The 14398-nt window shown below is 48.6% G+C and overlaps 1 protein-coding gene across 1 annotated transcript in view; it reads left to right on the forward strand.

The window, feature by feature from the left end:
- Nucleotides 1-14398, forward strand: part of GRAMD1B (GRAM domain containing 1B) — a 174076-nt gene that overhangs the window by 11114 nt on the left and 148564 nt on the right. The window lies entirely within an intron of this gene.

The raw sequence follows: 14398 nt of genomic DNA on the forward strand, positions 1-14398 counted from the left end.
TACTTGTGCACATGGACTGAGCCACTAAATGTTCAGCCCACCGTGTGTCTGGGGAGCCCATTTTGCGCGGGATGGAACCCTATCTTTATCAGCGAACCCAGGAAGCACCGGCAGGCCTTGTCTGTTTTTCCTAGGATGACCGCCCTGGCCCCAGTCCAGGGGACCGTCCTCGGCAGCATGGGGTGTTGGCCATGGTTCCGCTCCTTTTCTCGCTGTGTGGTCCTGCGCTGGTTACTCAGTCAGTCTGGGTCTCAGTGTCTTTCTCATCTGTAAAATGGAAAATACACATTTCTCCTTCGTCTTGTACGACTGTTTAAGTTGATGAGGCTGAAGACACGCTAACGTGATTACTAGTAAAAGTGAGCGTTTTTCCAACGGTCTGGGAGGCCTCTGAGTTTGCTCCTCTGGTTAGCGTAAGCTGGAACGGTGGTTTGTTACTTCTTTTTTTTTTTTTTTTTCCAACGTTTATTTATTTTTGGGACAGAGAAAGACAGAGCATGAACGGGGGAGGGGCAGAGAGAGAGGGAGACACAGCATCGGAAACAGGCTCCAGGCTCTGAGCCATCAGTCCAGAGCCTGACGCGGGGCTCGAACTCATGGACCGCGAGATCGTGACCTGGCTGAAGTCGGACGCTTAACCGACTGCGCCACCCAGGCGCCCCTGTTACTTCTTTTATTAACTGTGAGACGTTGCTTTTCGGATCTACTGATAGGTGCCGTGCCGAAAATGAAGTTTTACAACTTGTGGGCTGCTCTTGTCTGTCTGTCTCTTTGGTGTCCCATGTGCTTAGACTTCTGACTCCAGGCTTCTTATTTCTCCCTCTCCCTTTCCCTTCTCCCTCCCTCTTCTCTTCCTCCTCCTCCTGAATCTACACACTATCCTTGGGCTGTTTTCTCCACTCTGGGCTTAACTATTTCTATGTGATGATGACTCGCACACTATCTCAGACCTCTTCTTTTTCTTGAGCCCCAGGCTCATACCTCCAAATGACTGATGGACATTCCATGGAGGTGTTCTTCAGAACTCAGCTGTTGGTTGTACTCGAACTGGCCCTCTTTCCCCCCCCAGCCCGTTTCCTCTCCCTTGGTCCCTTGCATTGGGGATTGGTATGGGTCAGCTTCCCGAGGCTTCGGTACCCTGGGAGAGAGTGCTCTTCAAGTCTGTCTTCCCGATTCCACCACCGTTGCTCCTTCCCAGGCCACCGTCTTCACGTGTCCTAACTGGTCCTTAAATATGTTCTGCCAGGGTCCTCCTCCCTGGCCTCTCTACTGGCAGAGAAGCCCTGTCCTTTAATTCAGTAGCCGGACTGGTCTTCGTGACCTCACTTCTGCTCCCCTCCTGCTTCCTTCGCTGAGGCTACTCCCAGGACCTGCCTCCAGCTGAGTGACCTCCCCGCGCCTCGAGTGGGATGCTTTCTCGTATTTCCAGTTCTCCCCAGACACTGTTCCTTCAGCTGGAAATCCCCTCCTGTGGCTCTGACCCACCTTGCCAGCCTGCCCTTCTTCTCCTTTGGGTCTTTCCTCCAGGAAGTATTTCCAGACTCTGGTGTTTCTTGCATGTTCCTGGTTTGTGATGATGTTCCTAAATTGTGATTCTCTGGTCACGTTGCATCCTTTACTGGATCATAAGCAGTGAGGGCAGAGTTGGTTTTATTCAGTGTTTGTTTTAGTCAGTGCCTGCTGAGCTCTTTGCATGGAACATCGCAGGAGCTCAGTAAATAGGTATTTAGGGAACAAGCAAATAATCAAATGGATGAAGGACTGTACAGAAATTTGATTTTCATGGAATTCTAGCATAAATCATTTCACAAAGCAAGGAGTCGTCTTGAAGCTGAATAATTGCCCCCTCATATGCCATTTTTTGACAGTCTGGATTCTTACATAATGGCTTGTTTGCTTTAAGCCTGTTGGTTTCCTTCGTGCATTTCTTCCTCTGTGCGTGTGTCTTCCATCAGACTGTAGGTGCCCAGAGACCAGAGACTGCCATCCTTCTAAGGGTGGTTTCTGTTTAGGGAGTCCAGTTTGGCATATTTAGATGAAGAGTAGTTGACTTTTCCCCAAACGAGGCTCCAGGATGCAAGAACACATTGGAAGCAACATTTTGGCTGATGGTCGACCCGGGGCCCAGGTACGGTCTGCAAATAGGAGTAACCCTTTTCCCGCCAAACACCTGTGACAGCTTTGAAGGATGTTTTGATTTGGGGGAGCTCTGGTTGCCATGGTAACAGTACTTTTCCGGGCCTTCTGATTCCAGGTCAGGGCAACCGTTGTTCCTCTTGCAGGAGAGAAGGATTTGGGAATACATATATCCTTCCTTTTTGCCCCCCTCCCCACAATTAATCCAACAGATACTCATCAACCACATGTTGCACTCCAGGTGCTATTCTAGACACCAGAAACTGCAGTGAACAAAATCGTTTCTGCCCTTACAGTAGAGCTTGGATTCTAGAGAGGGTAGAGAGACAGCAAACAGATTAACAATGCAACATTCATCCCTGTTTATTTGAAAGCAGGTTGCTTAGGGGGACCTGGGTGGCTCAGTCAGTTAAGTGTCCGACTTTGGCTCAGGCTACGATCTCACGGGTTGTGGGTTCGAGCCCCGCATCGGGCTCTGTACTGAGCGAGCAGAGCCTGCTTTAGATCCTCTGTTTCCTTCTCTCTCTGCCCCTCCGCCTCTGCTCTGTCTCTCTCTTTCACAAATAAACATTAAAAAAATTTTAAAAACAAATTCCTTCGGCACATCACCGCAGGAGAATTAGTCTGTTTTCTAAAACTGAGAAATCGGGAACTGTGAAAGTAATGTCTTCCACCCAGCTCCGAAGAGGGTGGGGTGCCGCATGGGGGTGCCGCTGCGGGGCCGAGCGTGGGAGCTGACTCCCCCCATCCCCACCACTGACAGCAGGGCTTCATTTATTTGGGTGTAGGCATTTTGGAATGCAGATGCATTGGCTGCTCCGACGTTTTCCAAGACCTGGGAGCCGGTGGTCTCAAGCAGGTTCTGTCTCTGCAGCTGTCGGCAGCCAGGGTGGTGGTTCTGGTGTTTTCGCATTGACTCTTAGTGGAAGCCAGGAGCCCAAGGGCCACCAGGAGACGGGGGAGAGAGGGGACACCGTCACTTGCCACTGGAGCTTGCAGTCAGAGCAGCCGAGCACGGCGCCCTCGTGGACACAAGGGAAGACCATGCTGGCGAACGCAGTTTATCATAAGCTCTCAATTTGGGCAGCACTTTGTCCTTTTCGGAGTGGTTTACCAGGCCGTGGGCTCCAGGAAGGCAGCACAGCGTGCAATTATTCTCTGCGTTTGCCCCAGCACGTACCGTAGTGCCTGGCACAGCCCCCAGTCACGTGCTTAGGGCACGGGGATCCCCATTGCTTCAGTTGCTCCTGCATCCTATGGGGCAGCTGTAATGACTGTGTCCACTCGGTCCCCCTAAGGAAATGGAAACTCTGAACGTGCCCGCGTCCATACAGCTAAGTAATGATGGAATCCTGGCTCAGAAGGAGGTCGTCATGTCGCTTTTCTCTATACAGTACGATACATGTACATATCTGAATGTTCCACTGAGTTTTTTTTTTTTTTTTAATTTTTTTTTTCAACGTTTATTTTATTTTTGGGACAGAGAGAGACAGAGCATGAACGGGGGAGGGGCAGAGAGAGAGGGAGACACAGAATCAGAAACAGGCTCCAGGCTCTGAGCCATCAGCCCAGAGCCCGACGCGGGGCTCGAACTCACGGACCGCGAGATCGTGACCTGGCTGAAGTCGGACGCTTAACCGACTGCGCCACCCAGGCGCCCCCCACTGAGTTTTATATATGTGTGCCGACAATGTGGGTAATTAAAATCCACAGGAAATGGAGAACAGGGACCAAACATAAGCTGCTGTTTCAGCACACCTCTGTTTTGTTAAAGCAGCAGCTCCCGTGAAAAGCTGTGGTTGGGGGCGCCTGGGTGGTTCAGTCTGTTGAGCGTCCGTCTTCGGCTCAGCTCGTGATCTCGCGGTCTGTGAGTTCGAGCCCCGCCTTGGGCTCGGTGCTGACAGCTCCGAGCCTGGAGCCTGCTTTGGATTCTGTGTCTGCCTCTCTCCTGTTTCCCTGTTTGTGCTTGCTCTGTCTCTCAAAAATAAATAAACATTAAAAAAAAAAAAAACAACTCTGGCTGGATTTGCACCTCCTCCGCAGGACGCATGAAACATTTCAGGCTGCCACGGTGAGGAACATCTGAATTCCGCATACCCTTATAGGCCAGCTGCTATGTGCTGGCCACTGAGCTTCGGCTGGCCTCTGCTCTTTAAGGATTTCGTCTAGCTTATTAATTGCCCATGCATTCGTTTGTTCAGTTATTCGTTTTTTGTTGTTTTGGGGTGGTGGGGGGAGAATAAGGGCGGAGGGGTAGAGAGAGGGGGACAGAAGATCGGTAGCGGGCCCTGCGCTAAGTCTGACAGCAGCAAGCCCGACACGGGGCTCCAACTCCAGAACAGTGAGATAATGACCTGAGCCGAAGTCGGATGCTTAACCGACTGAGCCACCCGGGTGTCCCTCAACTGTAAGTTTTTATTGAGCATCTATTAGGTGGTCGACGTAACTCATACAAACAAGTGTAAAATCTCGAAATGTGGCAGGCGTATCCAAGGGGAGGGCAGCAGTAGCTGTTGCCTTCGGTTATCATGGTAACTGGCCAGATGTTACTGTGAAGGACGTCAGCTGTCGGGTTAGATCCGTCCACCTCAGGGAGACTTAGAGACTTGGCCTGCCCTGTTCTAGATGGAGTCTAGGGTAAACCCAGCTGGAGCTGATGATGGAGCATCCGTAGTCACAGGTGGCTACTGATGGTGAATTTGAGAAAAGGACTGGGGACAGCTGATTAATAGAATGTGTTTCTACCTCTTCCAAGGCTGTTCACTTTTGCAAAATACTGTCGATACTGTCCAGGCTGACAGTGTTCGTCCCTCACCAGTGTGGATGACTTCCCAGCGGCTGTGTTTCCCTTTTAGTCCAGTAGCAATTTCCATCCTGCTTCCGCAGAGTAAAATTCCAGCCCGGGGCAAGTTTTCTGCCCTCACCCTGCTTTGCATCACTAATTTCCTCCTACATAAGGAGGGCATTATGATAACACCTACCTTGTAGGTTGGTTTGAAGATGAAATAATGAAGGTAAGGCATCCCTTAAAGCGCCTGGTTGCACAGTGGGTGCTCACTTTCTGATGACTTCTTTTTACTTCTCATCCCTTTAAACTGAAGGGCGAGAAGTGTTTGCATATTGGTGTCATTTTCATATTGGTGCCAAGCTTATCTGATCTGAAGGGCAGGCCCTGGGGCTTGTGGTTGTTTCTCATTGTGGCTCCTTTGCTGAGTCATTTGGGGTTGGCAGACCTGGAAAAACATAGTGGTCCAGAGGGTGGTTAGGGCTGCGTGTGATTAGCTAAGGCGCAGCGTGTATTGTCTCAGTGTTTGCTGGTGGACTTCTGGAACCCGATTCCCCATCTCACGGGAGAGGGCGGGGGGCGGGGGTGAGGGGACAAGGAACCAGCTGAGGGGATGTTGCGCCTGTCTTGCCTGGTGCTGAATTTCCCGTGATATGGCTTCATGAATCTTTGATTTCAGCTTAATCAGTACAGCCACCAGGCCCTGTGGCGAACTGTAAACGAATGGATTGTCTTCTGAGTTTGAAATGAGTGACATCCTTTGATATGAGGTGTAATTAGGAGAGAAGATGCTTTTGGTGCTAGGGGGAAGATGCAGAGTGAGAACTTTTAGAAAAATGAGAAGATCTTATAAAAAAGAGCCAAGGTAAGATTTAAAGACGGTCTTTGAGATCTGAGGCATTTGTGAGATTACGATTGGTTTCTTTGCACGCTCTGCAGTGTTTATTCCGTCATCTGTGAGACCGTATTTGTGAGAGCAGGTACATCTAATTCTTGTATTTTGAGAATAGTTTTACTTGTTATATCTGAATATTTTATGAGCACTTGGTCCTATATTGGTAAGAGGATTGTGATATGTTATATCCCCATCGATATCAACGACGAATATTGTTTCGAATATGTACCGTGTTAACAGCTATATATAAATTTTAGGAGAATAAGAAAGCAAACGTTTAAGTCTGTTTTGTCACAGAAGATGGAGATATAGGATGAAAGGGAAAATATTTGATGAAACTATAATCTACGTTTCCATTATGACGAGGTAGAGATTCATTAGGATGAATTACAATCAAAACAGAATTCACTAGGATCTTCTTCTGAATTCCCCTTCCAAATTAAAAACACTCCAAATTAAAAATACCCGAAAGACCCTTCTGATTATATGCATTCACATTCAATCAGCCGTTTGTTCTGTGAACACTGTGTGAGCAGTGGCCACACTAGTCAGTCTGTACAACCGGGTTGGTCACGTCTTAGGCTCTGTGGTGATCTTCATGAACACGAGTCCAAACTCTGACACTTTCTTATCAGTGTGACTTTGACATACCTACTTCTTTATTTTTGCTTTCTTGAGACTCCTCACTTCCCCCTTTTATTAGCTTTGTAACACCTTTGGAAAAGTATAGGGTTTTTTATTTTTTTATTTTATTATTATTATTATTTTTTGGTCTCTGTTGATGGATCGGTCTCATCTCTGCATCCCTCCGGCCTAACCACAAGGACGTGAGGTTGGTTCTTAACAGCAGGGGCCCTGCCTACTCCCGTGTCACCAGTGGTTAGAACAGCACAGGTACCTGGTAATCACTCCCCAACAGCACATGACATTGTACATTTTGTGGAACGAACAGCTATTCATAGTTAACCCTTCTTATGAGCGGTAGCACCGAAGGGCTGAGAAAAAAAAAAAAAAAGGAAGATACTTTCTCTACACGCTCCGGGGGTTTACATTCCTGTACCTGGTGTCGTGGGCAGAACTCTGCTCTAAGAGTAGGCCAGCTTGAGTTTTATCTTCTGTTTTTTTCGCCGTGCCATTAAATGCCTCTGTGGCTTTTTACGTGTCTCTTAACTTCTTTGGCCTTCAGTTTCCTGGTCTGGAAGGGGAAAAGATTAGACTAGATCATCTCTTAGGCCCCTTTCTGTGTAAGGGTTGGTCCATGATCTTATTACAAGAATCACAGATTATGATAAAATGATAAGCTGGAAACAATCGCAGTAAAAAGAAGCAGGAATCAAAAAGAGTGTGCAGGAAGTGAGCCAGGAAGTCACGTGTGCCTCTGTGCCCGTGAATTGCCTTTCCGGGGATCTAAACCGCACTTGTTCTCAGGTTGCTCTTCTCTCTCTCCTCCCCGCTGCCCGGCCAGTGCCACCTCACCCGCCTGGTTCAGCCCACACAACTCCCTTCTCCGCCAGTCACTTAGCTTGCAAACTGATTTTCCTGGAGGATTTCCTTCATTGAAACCTTACTGAGCTTTGAGGCCGGAGGGGCCCTTGTGATGGTCTAGCACGCTCCGTTCATCTTACGGAGAAGCATAAGCCGAGCGAGAGGTTCAGAACGGCGACGCGACGCTCCTTCCTCTGTGTCCCGCCTGGTCGGTGACAGAGCAAGAGCTGGGCCCGGGGTTCTGAGCCCAGCTCCAGGGGCTGTTGTTCTACTGGACCTGTGCTCTGTTTTCCCTGGTTTTATTTCTCACTCTTGGGAGCGTGACTTCGCGCACGACTCCAAGATGAGTGTTTACGGATGCCACGTGGAACCTGATGGTGGTGCCCTGAAATCTTCCCTGCCTTAGCAGCCTCCTGCTTGCACTCCAGGTATGAGGTCCTCGGAAGACTCGCCGTAGACTTCTCTTACCATTAGGCGAGGAAGGTGGGAGTGATGAACGAGTCAGGCATTTATTACTTGCTTCGCGTGTGTTTTGCCCCACGCCCGAGTGGTGGGGAATACCAGAGGAGAAGGGAGAAGTGCCTTCAGGTGTGGGCAGGCAGAGGCAGCAGGACATTCTAGATGGAGCAGGCTCCACGGAGGAATTGGTATTTAAGACAAAGTATGGGGGCCCCTGGGTGGCTCAGTCGGTTGGACAGCCGACTTCAGCTGAGGTCATGATCTCCCAGTCTGTGAGTTCGAGCCCCGTGTCGGGCTCTGTGCTGACAGCTCAGAGCCTGGAGCCTGCTTCGGATTCTGTGTCTCCCTCTTTCTCTGCTCCTCCCCTGCTCGTGCTCTGTCTCTCAAGAATAAATAAACATCAACACGTTTTTTTTTAAATAAATAAAATTTCAGCTCAAATGCTTCCTCCTCTGTGAAGCTCACTCTGGAGTCCCCTGGATCCCCAGGTGTTCTTTCTCTGCGTGTAGGTAGTGTGCTTAGTATAGAAACCTTTCCATCCCACCCTCCACAAAGAGGTTAGCTAATTGTATGTAATCCCATAACTCCATGAAATGTCTCTCTCTTCATTAGAGAGTAAACTCTTTAAGGACAGAATGTACTTTTTTTCTCTTTGATCTTTGTGTTCCCTCAAGTGGAGCCTGTACCATAGTAGGTGCTTCAGAAATGCTTGTTGAATGAGAGATGTGATTTCAGTAAGTACTATTAAAATGAAGCCAAGGGTAGGGGTGCCTGGGTGGCTCAGTTGGTTGAACGTTCAACTCTTGATTTCGGCTCAGGTCATGACCTCATGGTTCATGTGTTTGAGCCCCACGTCAGGCTCTGCACTGACAAGAAAAAGTCTGCTTGGGATTCTGTCCCTCTCTCTCTCTGCCCCTCCCCCACTTGTTTTATCTCTCTCTCTCTCTCAAAAGAAAATAGCCTTAAAAAATAGAACAATCAGAATGGAGTTGGAATAAAAAAGAATGTTATTTTCCTCAAATGCTAACTTTTAAGTGAGATAATATTTGAAAAATGCTTATTTTAGGCATTCGGTACATGTCAGTTTCCCCTTTCTCTATGATACAGACTTTTGGTGATTCATACTTACCTTTACACTTTAAGCTTCATTCCTAACCGCACATTAAGATTCTTGAGAATATGGGCTAGTTCTTATGCTTTGCTTCTGCTGCTTTCTGGCACAGTACTTGGCCCAGCCAAAGCTTGATTTCTCATCTTTTCTCTGTTTGCAGGTTGCCATTCAAAGTGTTCTTTGAATGAGTCTTGAGTGAATCATCTACTTTATGGATTATCAAAATCTCTTTTGCACCCTCCTCCGTGTGGGTGGATACCAGAGTTGAACTTGAAGAGAGTAAATTAGATATAGGGCAGGAGTGCCGATTGGGGGGGGGGGCGGCGGTGTGTGTGATTCATTAACATTCTCGAGACAAAAATAAGTGATCTGTGGATTATTCAACTTCTGTTTTCTTTTGTTCCGTATTCTCAATTAATCCAGTATCTGTTGCCTTCTTGCTAACGAAAAGTGCCCATGGGTGTATACCTTATGGGAAAGTTGTCAGAGTTCTTGGCACAGAAGATACAGTGTTCCATCCCGTGTGGAAAACGGCACTGAGGAAACCGATCAGGCTGTTACACACAGAGGTCCTGACTCCAGGTTCTGGTCAGTGCCGTTTCTTCCCCAGGCCCCTTCGGGGCTCTTTGTTGAGTTGCTAAATGACCACCCAAGTTCTTGGTTAGGACTGTTTGTCTTTCTTCTAACTGGAAAAAACCGAGATAATGGTTTTACCCTAAACCAGTTTTTTTCCTGAGGCTAAGGACAAATGAAGTTGGAGGAGGGATGGGGATTGGCGTGGGGAAGGGGCGGGGGAGACAGGGAAGCTGAAGGACTCTTTCTGGAAGAGTCTGCAGGTTGTCTGATAGCTTCATGGGGCCCTCCATGGCATCTGGCAGTTTGTGATAGAGTTTCTGCATAAGTGCTTCCCCCATCCCCACGTGTCCTTTGCCCTTTAGGACGCCAGAAGTCCCCGTCTTTCCGGATGCATCAACCTCTCCTCTCCTGTGGCTTCCTGGGGCAGGACACCGGCTTTCTGTATCTTCCCTACTTCTGTTACCTTCGGCACTCCTACGCTTTCAGCTTAAGGGGTTTGACTTTTGTTCACTAGAGGGAAACAGGTGGTGACAAAATTAGCTACCAGTTGGAAAGCTGCAGTCCTGAAACATCTTGAAAACATATTTATTCTTAATTGGGTTTGGTCTTTAAAGAAGTAAAATAGACACCTGCCACTTTTCCTTGGGCTTCTAAAACGCTCTCGTGGGAGGTTGCCAGTGGTTTCTGGGGAATCAGGGGCCCGGAGCTATTCCCGCTTGGTTCCTGAATCAGGCTCCTTCTGCTTCAGCCGGTGGTAGAACCAAGTTGGCACGGCCACCGGGATGGCTTCCTAAAATTATCTCTGTGAAGGGGCCCTCAGGGCACCAGCGTCCCTGCTCTGCGGCCGGCCCACCCCTCCCCTCCCGAGTCCTGCCCTCACCCCTACATGGGATGGTGCTGGCCTCTCTGTCCCCAGAGGCTTCCTGTTGGGCTCCAGGCCAGCCTTTCACAGGCCTCCGTACAAACGTCCCCAGGCCTGGCTCCAGCTCGAGGAAGTCCTTCTCTGCCCGTGGACACGTTGCTCTGTCTTATTTGGCCTCCCTGTGGCCTTTTCACCAGCTGGTTGTTGAGACAGCTTTGCTCTTCGGCAGGAGTTGTTTTCCTCAGGTGTGTTCAGAGACTTGTTTATTTCCGTGGTTTCACTTGTGGCCTTGCGACCTCATGGCAGGTGCCATTATCTGACAGACTGTCCCATTTCACATCGGTGCTTGTTGCCGTTTTTTTTTTAGTTGCAGTATAGTTGACACACGATGTACACGTGGTCCCATGTGTGCAGCTTAGTGTACGTAACTCCATACATTATACTATCCTCTTGTCACTTTTCGTCTCAGGAGTTTTGCTGCACTGGACTTTCCAGATGTCTGTGCTTTCTGGCCAAGGGCTGCCTCCTGCAGAGCAGAGACGGTTGACAATTTCAGCAGAATGAACACCCGAGCTCCTCCCAGATCCCCCTTCCGGCCCCCCAGTTTAGATCTCCCTGGATCTCGTCACTGAGGTCATTCCTGCCACCCACCCCTTACCAGCTTTAAGTGAGTGCCATGGCCAGCCAGCAGTGTCGTGTACTTCAGACGATAGAACAAAGAATTCTCGGGCAGAACACCTCTACGGAAATCCTTTTTCCTTAGCTTACCAGTGGTTTGCCCTTTGACATGTCATGTACTCCTGGAAACCCTTCTTTCCTTCATTTTTCTTTCTTTCTTTCTTTTTAAATTTTTTTGTTTATTTATTTTGGAGAGAGAGTGTGTGCACAAGCAGGGGAGGGGCAGAGAGAGTGAGAGAGAGGTTGGGGGGGCGGGGGTGGCGGTGATCCAAAGCGGCCTCCGTGCTGACAGCAGCGAGCCTGATGCAGGGCTCAAACTCCACAACATGCGAGATCATGACCTGAGCCAAAGTCAGGTGCTTAACCGACTGAGCCACCCAGGGGCCCCTTCATCTTTCAAATGGGGATCCAAGTGTATGTATTCTTACCTACTTTATGAGGTTGGAAAGATCAGATGGAAGAATGTACGTGGAAGCCCTTTGTAGACTGGAAAGCACTGTTTAAATGTGGAGCTTTACTGTTAATATTAAACACAACATACTAGAACGCAGTATCTTGGATACACTGAAAAAAGCAGACAGTATTTGCCCCAAAGGAGATTTTTTTCTCAGGCAGCCAACAGGTCATCCCCAAGGCATGGGCAGTGCAGTGCTAACTTGCTCAGGCTTGAATTTGTCATAGCTCTCTCTGTGCCTCAACGGGGGTAGAGCTCTGGGTCCAGTAGGGGAAAAAAAAAAAAAAAGAATTAGGCCCTGAATATGTCAGAGGGAAGAGGAGGCCGGGCTTCTGTGTGATACGGCGCTCAGTTGGCTGAGGTAGAAGATACAGTTATTGAGGCGTGAGGGCTGTGGGATCATACAGAAGAGATTTAAAGCAGAAGGGAGGGCGCCTGGGTGGCCTCAGTCCGTTAAGCGTCCGACTTCGGCTCAGGTCATGATCTCGTGGTTTGTGAGTTCGAGCCCCGCGCCGGGCTCTGTGCTGACAGCTGGGAGCCTGGAGCCTGCCTCGGATTCTGTGCCTTCATCTCTCTCTGCCCCTCGCCTGCTCACACTCTGTGTGTCTCTCTCTCTCTCTCAAAAACAAACGTTAAAAAAAATAATAAAGCAGAGGGGACCATATGAACAAAGTTTAGAGGAAGGAATATGCACGGTTTATTTGGGGAACACAAGTGATTCTATGTTAGCAGAACATTAGGGGCTGAGGCAGAACTGTAGGGGAAGTTGAGAAGTTGGGAAGAGGAAACTGGTTTCATGTCAGAAGGCCTGTGTGAGAAGCAAAGAACCTTGGATGTATTGTAAAGCATTAGAGGAAAGCTTCAAAGGAGTTTAACCTGGGAAGAGGCACGTTGATACCTGTTTTAGAAGATAACAGACGGTGGTCTGGGCGTATTCGTATGCTGGGGCTGGCTTACATCAGCCAGTTGTGCACACTGATCCCCAACTGTGATATTAGCTTGACATTGACCACGCTGTGAACAGAAGTGGCAAATGATGCAAATCAGTTCCCTCTTCCCTGAAGCTGGTTGTTAAACACTTACCAGCTCAGTCAAGGGGCCATTTCAATGGGGTCTGGACGTCAGTCGTTTGTACACAGGGACGTGTGTTCCAAATCCTTCAGGGCCCAGCCCAGAATCCTCTGAATCAGAATCCAGGGAAAGTGATGGGTGGGAACCTATCTTTTAAAAAGTTGCTAGGTGATTCTTATGTAGTCAGTCTGGTACTGGTCTTTGGTTCAGGGCTGGGACAGTAGGGAAAGGGAGGAGGGATGGATATAAAAGATGTGTCAGGTAGGAGCAACAGAACTCAGTGGCCAGTTAGAGGTAGGGAGTGGAGTTTCCTTGTTTGGACAACTCAGTGGATGGATGGAGATGGATGGATGGTGAGCTAAGGAAGGCAGGTAAGAGTTACCTGGTGGTAGAAGGCGCCTGGTGGCATAGATGGTCAAGCATCTGACTCTTGATTTTGGCTCAGGTCATGATCTCACAGTTCGTGGGTTCAAGCCCCGCATCGGGCTCTGTGCTGACGGCGTGGATCCTGCATGGGATTTTCTCTCTCCTTCTCTCTCTGCCCCTCTCCCCTGCTCCAGTGTGCTCTCTTCTCTCTCTTTCTCTTAAAATAAATAAATAATCTTAAAAAGAAAGAAAAAAAAAAGAGTTACTCGGTGGGAGGAGTGAGAGGGGGGGAAGAGAGCCTGGGGTGGTTTTGGATATGCTGAGAATTCTCTAGGGAGGCAGGATCTTCGTGATGTCTTACATGCATTTGGATTCAGGGAACCTGGTGCTTGGTAGAACAGTCAGGTTTGGGACAACATGTGGGTTGTTGAAGGTATGGATCTGAAGGGCATTGTTGGGGGGAGAATGTGTAGAGAAGAGAAGGGGACAGTGGGCAGGACTCCAGCAACAACTTTTCAGAGAGTGGTAGAAGAGAAGCCAAGAGGTCCAGCAAACAGCAGTTTGCTTATTACTGAAGTCGGTGGTTCCATGGAGGGAGGAGTTCCTTCTTTCCAGCATTTCCAAAAGTCTAATAGAAGCCGCATATGCTTTTTTTTTTTTAAGTTTATGTATTTATTTTGAAAGTAGAGAGAAAGAGGCAGAGAGAGAATCCCAAGCAGGCCCTGTGCTGTCAGCACAGAGCTGGTCGAGGGGCTCAAACTCACGGACCATGAGATCATGACCTGAGCCCAAAGCAAGAGTCAGACGTTTAACCAACTCAGCCACCCAGGCGCCCCTGCGTTTTTTTGTAATAAGAGTGACCAAAGAGCGTTTGAACTGTGGTGTGAGGCATGTTATTAGATGCTGACCTGAAGTTTTGAATGGTAGTTATGTATCTTTGATTAATAACACACACACAAATTAAGTAGGAGGCAAATAGTGTTTGGTCACATATCAGAAAGATATCTTTTAAAATATCATAATGGGGGGCGGTGCCTGGATGGCTTAGTCGGTTAAGTGGCCAATTTTTGCCAGCATGATCTCCTGGTTTGTGAGTTCGAGTCCGGCATCGGGCTCTGGGCTGACAGTTCAGAGCCTGGAGCCTGCTTCAGATTCTGTGCCTCCCTCTCTCTGCCCCTCCCATGCTCGCACTCTGTCTTTCTCTCTCAAAAATAAATATTAAAAAAATAAAAAATAAATAAAACAAAATATCATAGTTGGGGATATGGTTTAAAGGTTCTTGGTGTGGGGCTCTCTGTGAGTCCTGGGATTGTCTCTGGACTCGCCCCTGTGAGAGGAAATTGGTAGAGAAAGGACTTGAACTTCTTGTTTTGAATAGTTTAGATGAAGGAACCAGGATCAAGATGATTGTCAAACATAAAGTTTTGCAGGGGGTGGGGGCGTGGGGGAGATGCCTGGCTAGCTCAGTTGGTAGGGCATGCGACTCCTGACTTTAGGGGCATGAGTTTGAGCCCCACGCT

Source organism: Lynx rufus, unplaced genomic scaffold (genome assembly GCF_022079265.1).
Source record: "Lynx rufus isolate CCGP_SWC_20201006 ecotype Redwood Valley unplaced genomic scaffold, mLynRuf1.p SCAF_9, whole genome shotgun sequence".
NCBI lineage: Eukaryota > Metazoa > Chordata > Mammalia > Carnivora > Felidae > Lynx > Lynx rufus.